We start from the raw sequence: 7368 nt of genomic DNA, 5'->3' as shown, positions 1-7368 counted from the left end.
ATGGCAGTACTCTGATGTAGTACAAAAGTAAATATTAATACAATGCCGTGTAAAAACTCAATATTGCAGAATTAATGGAAATTCTAACAATAATATTAAAATTAACACATTTCAATAAAAACTTTGACCCAGGAAAATCCTGGAACATTAGCATAGCAAATACATTGCTGTAAAACAGTGCCATCTGGCAATGTAATATAAGAAGTAGGAGTAGGCCATTTGGCCCTTCGAGCCATTCAATAAGATCATGGCTGCTCATTTATCTCAACTCCATTTTCCTGCACTATCCCCATATCCCTCGATTCCCTTAATATCCAAAAATCTATCGATCTCTGTCTTGACTATACTCAACGACTGAGCCTCCACAGCCTGCCAGATGTAGCCTGCCAGATTGAAATCATGGGTTAGAAAATGGCAAACAGCACATCTGAAGGGTTCAAGAGTCATTAATAATTGGAGAGACATTTGAAAGCAGTAAGCATCCAGGGGGAACATTTGTAATGTAAGAGTGCTTGTCCTGCCTAACCCTAGAACGTGGACTTCAGAGGAAAAGACATGGAGGAAGAACCCGATTGGCTTGATCAGTGGCTAATGATCCAACATGGAAGGAAATTAGTGCAAAAGCAGAATACTGCAGATGCTGGCAATCTGAAATAAAACCATAAAATGCTGGAAATACTCAGCAGGCCAGGCAGCATCCGTGGAGAGAGAAACAGAGTTAAGGTTTCAGGTCGATGACCTTTCATCAATTAATACTTGTTCTTTTGTTTTTGAGATAGTTTTATTAGGTTTGGTTAACTTTGTGCCTGTCAGGGTAATACACTGGTGAGTACATTTTATTTCACATTTTGAAACTTCCGTGGAGGTCCTCCCAATCTCTCCATTGATGGGAGGTTGGCGACAATGCCATTTATCCGGGATTTCTGTCGACCTTCTGCCGAAGTTATGGCAGGAGATCGGGATAGCCGACAACCACCCCCCCCACCCCACCCCCCCTCCCCCCATCACCGGGAAGTTCCATATCCAAATGTGTCAAAAACAAAGGGAATTCCTCCTGCTGATAATTTTAACAAAATAGTTGGCATAAGTACCAAACAAGGCCTTTTCAGATGGCTGCTGTTGATGATTCTGCCATTCCCATTTGCACTTCATCTAGAGTCATCTTTTGTTTCTTAACTTGTCCCATTACCATCTCCTTTGCCTTGCACCATCATCCCTTTTGTCTCTTAATCTCTTCCGTCCTATCACAGGCCTTCCCTTTTGTTCTTTCCTCCCCTCCCCCCTCTCCCTGCCCCTACACTTGCTTAAAAATCTGTTCCATCTCCAACTTTTTCCATTTCTGACGAAGGGTCCTCGACCTGAAACGTTAACTCGGTTTCTCTCTCTCCACAGGTGCTGCCTGACCTGCTGAGTACTTCCAGCATTTTCTGTTTTTATTTAAGGCTTTTCATCAGCTTTTTTCCAATAATGGTAGGAATTTTATCTCTCCCACCCCCAAGTATTCCCTCAGCAGTTACAACACGGCCAAATGCAGAGCAAAGCATTCCAGTTCTGACGGAGGGTCTTCGGTCTGAAACGTTAACTCTGTTTCTCTCTCCACGGATGCTGCCCTGGCCTGCTGAGTTTTTCCAGCGTTTTCTGTTGTTATTTTGGATTTCCAGCATCCGCAGTATTTTGCTATCGCAGAGCAAAGCTCACTGTACCCCAGACATGCACCTTCATTCAAACCTCAGAACTGTAACACCCACTGCACCGATGCCATTTCTTTCGTACTTCAAACAGCAATCATCCTTGTCGTTTTCCTTAGTAAGATTGCCAATCTAATGCCAATTAATTCCAATTTGTGGACAATTTAGCGTTATGGGTACACACCCACTAGAACATGAGTTGAAAATGACAATGCTCGTTTCATGTAACTTTGTGGCTGGCAGGCTAAAGAAACTTGCATTTTAGCAGTTTGGTACCCTCGGCCTCTAGCTTCAGAAGAAATTAATACCTAATAAGTTTCTAAGGGGAAAAAATTCAGTTGGTTTGCGCCTCCCGTTAGCGCCTTAAGAGGGCGCTAATGAGGCACAAAGCAACTAGCGCCCGGGCGCGGCGATGTTTGTGCCGCTCACGAAATTAACTAGACATTTTGTGGCGGCGCTAAACACTACCGCCACGATCTCCTGCGCCCGCAGATCGTGACGTCAGTCGAGTGTGCAACGTCCCGTTAGTGCCCCGGACCGGATATTGAGTGGCGCCCCCTGCCTTACCGCCTGCCGCTAGCAACGACAGGTTGAGGGGAGCGTTTTGCAGTCAGGAAGGGACTGGGGGAGCGCTATTTAAAGGCGACCGCTTCCTGCCTTTTTTTGTTGGTGACATTTTTGCACCACGCATTCTGAGAGAGAGAGACTTCTGGAGAGATTCGACGCAGTGTGAAGGAGTTTTGGGTACTGAGCAGCACTTTGCAGGTTCATTTTGATTTGCCCTTCCTTGTATCGATTTAGAAGAGACTGTGGGGGCTGCACTCTGAGCTCTTTCCAGCAGAATTGATGTACAGGTCTCTCCAGGCCGAGATTCAAGGCTGCAACGAGCAGGGTGTGGATGGAGAGCAAGATCGACCCTCCCCTTTAAGAACTGGCTGGTGCCAGTGTGTCTGTGTTCCATTGCTGACTGACATCACATGAGCTTCGCCAGTGCTCTGAGGTAGCGCCTCGCTCCTCGGCCTTTGCGCCTTAAGAGCGGTGTGACGCGCCTGATTTAGCGCTCCAATCACCTCCAGGGGCGATAAAAGCCAAGTTTGCAGTTGGAGGCGATAATTAGCGCCAGGCGCTATACTTTGCGCATGGCCGATAATCGCGCCCCAAACGGGACGATACTGAATTTTTCCCCCTAAATGTATAACTTGTTCTATTAAAGCAGAAGTGGCAAATTAATAACATACTATTTGTTCAAAAGGATAATGTTCAGTTAGAAATTTCACATCCTAGCCCTTGATTTCATCCCTCTCTCTGGCTGCTTTCACTCAATCACAGACACTGCCTATTTCCACCCCTGCAATAGTGTCTGTCTCTGTCTCTATTTCACACCCACCACTCCTGAAGCCTTCATTGATAGCTCCAGGCTCAATTTCTCCAATTCTCTCTTCATTGAGCTGTTCCTCATAGCCCTGCAAATTTCTCCTTTTCAAGTAGATAGCCAATACCCTTTTGAAAGATACCAGTGAATAGGCTTCCACCACCCATTCAGGCAAGGCATTCCAGATCGTAATGACTTGTGCCCTATTATTTTTTCAAAAAGTATTTACCTTTATCCCATTCTCAGAACGGGTTGGTCAACCTTTTTTTACTTTTCAATCGATCAATTCACGTCGTCAACAGTTAGTGGGGCCGCCCCAGGGCTCTCTTAATGTAACTCCATCAGGAGTTCACCAGAATCTCTGCAATCTCCTTTGGGACCCAGATCTGTTGGGTGCCGGACTTGCGTGGGAGTTTCCTGTGTCCTGAGAGAACGCAAACATTTTTGAATCAACATCCTTTCAGCAAGAGCAGAGTTTTCTTTTTTCACTTATATCTCATTTCTGTTCTGGTTTCCCCCCTCCCGCAACCCCGTCACCCGCCTCCAGAAGATCTTGTTATTATGATGCTATAAGTTTGGTTCATTGGAAAACTGCCAAATTCTTTGCTGCAAAGATCTCGGCTATAGAGCCATATGGATCTAAATTATTGAGCAGTTCGTTTTCCCACACAAAGAAAACATTGTTATTAATCTTGGGAACATCTGCTTTCTTCTATTTCTGCCACTGCTGGAGGCCAGACCTTGCAGGCAGGATAGGCCAGGACTTGCTGAGAACCCTCAAAAATGAAAACACTGCCTCTAAAGTTGCATGAGAGCAAAGCAAAATAGGATTGGGCCAACTGTTAGCGTCATACCGAGAATGTCAGAAAAAAAATCAAGGGGATTTTTTCCAATCGAAATTTTTATATGTAAATCATGGTAAATAGGGAGCCAACTGATGCACTATAAACTGGTCACAAATTCATTTCTTTACAACTCCTCTTCAATGCCATTGACTTTTCAGTAACGTTTCCAGACTGCCCCGCATTTAAAAAGTTGAATTTTGTGTTTAGACTTTTCAGGCCGTGTGCGAATGGTTGGTGAGATTTCCGGCACTGTAACACCTGGTAATGTTTCAGCGTATTTTATGTGCCAATGTTTGCATTGAACATAAGAAATAGGAGCAGGAGTAGGCCATTCGGCCCCTCGAGCCTGCTCCGCCATTCAATGTGATCATGGCTGATCTGATCTTGGCCTCAACTCCACTTTCCCGCCCGCTCCCCATAACCCTTGACTCCTCTGTAGTTCAAAAATCTGATTATCTCAGCCCTGAATATATTCAATGACACAGTTGTAAAATAATTATGTACTAATTGAGCTCCCGTGGTGTTGCTTGAGACCAGGCTGGGGTTTGGAGTTTTGTTGTTTTTTTTAATTCGTTTTTATGGGATGTGGGTGTCGCTGGCAGGGCCAGCATTTATTGCCCATCCCTAGTTGCTCTTGAGAAGGTGGTGGTGAGCCGCCTTCTTGAACCGCTGCAGTCCGTGTGGTGAAGGTACTCCCACAGTGCTGTTAGGGAGGGAGTTCCAGGATTTTGACCCAGCGACGATGAAGGAACGACGATATATTTCCAAGTCAGGATGGTGTCTAACTTGGAGGGGAACTTGCAGGTGGTGGTGTTCCCATGTGCCTGCTGCCCTTGTCCTTCTAGGTGGAAGAGGTCACGGGTTTGGGAGGTGCTGCCAGAGAAGCCTTGGCGAGTTGCTGCAGTGCATCTTGTAGATGGTACACACTGCAGCCACGGTGCGCCGGTGGTGGAGGGAGTGAATGTTTAAGGTGGTGGATGTGGTGCCAATCACGTGGGCTGCTTAGTAAGCATATTTTAATATGGTCATGATGTTTAGCTGCTGAGGTGAATCTGTGTTTAAGTTGTTCTCTCCCTTTAAAGCCACTGCTCTCCCTGGGGAACTGGCCTAATTAATACATCCTGTGGTCAATTAAAGGCTATTTATTGAGTGAAGTCTTTTGCAGATTGGCAGCTGTTAGTAACTCAACTTCTCCAACAGACCAAGCTGGCTAACTCTTCCCCAAAAGTTACCTGAGCAGTCCCTCCCGCACATCCAGCTGTATTCCCCAGTTCTACCCTCTCTGAACCCCAGTTCAGAGAGAGACACTGGCCCAGAAGTTGAATCGCTCCTGAATTGGGGCGGGATCCCGGTGCTGTAGACTCTAAAGAGGCCGGTGGCAGGATCAGGGGCGATTGGTCTGTAGGCCTCACTTCTTTATTACAGTTGATGTGGCCAGTGGGGGCCCTAGAGGAACCTCACTGACCCGGGAGGCACCGAGGTCGAAAGGAGAGTCTATGGGGGTGAGCGGTCGCCCGCAGGGCCCCGTGAATTTAAATGGGGAGCCGGGAATGACAGAAGTTATAACAAAAATTGGATTGCAACTGAGATGGTGAAATACATGTTCCTCGAGAAGGCAGAGTAAAAAAGCTTTGACTTTTCTTTTAAATCCATCTCCTGTTTCACTCTCTCCATTTAACATTTGCTCATTATAGGAACGTGTGTGCATGTAACCTCCTTCAGTATCGAAGACAGGTAAATGGGTCACTGATTCCCCGCCAGCTCTGAAAGCCAGTGTTGCTTCTGGCTCTGCCAACAGGATATGTGTTTGCTGCCTGGCGCATTCCCCACTTCAATTCCTTCCTGAACTGGCATTTTTGAAATATATTTGTGTTTATAGTGCCAGTGAGTCATGGCGATAGAAATTTAGATTAGCCCTGTAATAAATTATTAAAATGTGCTTTTTTTTGAGCCGTTGACTAAGATAGTTCTGAGGGCTGAGTGGAGTCCAGGAAATAGTCGCAGTCTCCACATCTGGATAAATAATGCACATAGACGACTGTTGAGTTACAAACATGATCATAATGCTCCGGGCCCCTCCACAAGGAGTAAAAATGTTTCTGACCTGCTGCAACACAATCAAAAAACATGAACATTTGACACGAGGGATCGGCCTCGTGGCTCTTCCCTGCGTTGAATGTCTCTCTTGTTTCCCGGCAACAATTGAGGTCTTATTCAGATGGGACAATGACAAGTTTAAACACCCACCTGAACAGCTGCTCAAACTGGCCTCCATTTCCCTGGTCAGTTTCCCGAGCCCCGGGAAACCCGTGCTGCTCAAGTGAAATTTGGAGCCAAAAGTTAAAAACAATTTTAAAAATACCTCATTAACGTCTCCTGAGGACGTTAACAGCGCCAATAAGTACCCGCCCACACATTAGGGTGTGATGAAATATGCCATTCATCAGGCACTGTATTCCCTGTGTTTAGTTTAGTTTCAGTTTCATTTCCTTACCTGTATTGTATTGTGTGTAGGGCTCCGCCCATACCTGGCCCCTACTTAAGCAAGCCCCAGCGTGTCTCACAGCAGTACAGCAGATCTCTGGATGAGAGACACTTCTCCAATGTGTATTACTTTCTGAGTTAATAAAAGCCTTGCTTTGCTCCGTTAACGTCGAGTCTCGGATTCATTGAGGCACATCAATTTTATTAACTCAATTTTCAACGCAATGGACCAACTCTTGAAACCCGAACGTTTGGATTTGGACCCGCATGCTTCGGACGCATCGGCACGATTCGGACACTGGTTTAAGTGTATGGAATTCTTCCTGGACAATTCCGCAGCCATCACAGGCGCTACGGACGCTGAGAGTATGAAACTCGGAATCCTGCGGAATTGGGGAAGCCACCGGTTTTACCCCCTCATCCAAGACGCCGACACGTACCCGGCCGCCTGCGACATCCTAAAGGCGCATTACCAGCAGCCTACGAATGAGGTGTACGCTAGGCATCTGCTCGCTACACGCACACAGCGACCTGGGGAATCGCTGGATGAGTTCCTAGTCACCCTGAAAACGCTTGGCAAAGACTGCAAGTGCCAAGATGTAAAAGCCGCAGTGTACACTGATGAGCTTGTTCATGATGCCTTTATCGCAGGCCTCAGCTCCACTTACATCCGGCAGAGACTACTGGAAAAAACGGGATTGGACCTGAAACAGGCTGTGGACACAGCGCGATCCCTGGATGTGGCCCAGAGAAACTCGGACGCCTACTCTTCGGCCCGCGCCGCCCACGCCGCCACGTGTGCACCAAGGGCGCCGCCATTTTGGAAGGCATCTTCCCCGCCCGGCAGCCCGACACCGTCGGGGCCCCGCTCTCCCCCCAGAAGCCCTACGACAGCCGCGACGCGTCGGGGCCCCAACTGCTACTTCTGCGGGCAGCCGAAGCACATCAGAAACCTGTGCCCGGCGAAAGGCACCACCTG

Source organism: Somniosus microcephalus, chromosome 7 (assembly GCF_052327205.1).
Source record: "Somniosus microcephalus isolate GS21.2 chromosome 7, FLI_Smic_1.0, whole genome shotgun sequence".
Classification (NCBI taxonomy): Eukaryota; Metazoa; Chordata; class Chondrichthyes; order Squaliformes; family Somniosidae; genus Somniosus; species Somniosus microcephalus.
This window is presented reverse-complemented; position numbering follows the sequence as displayed.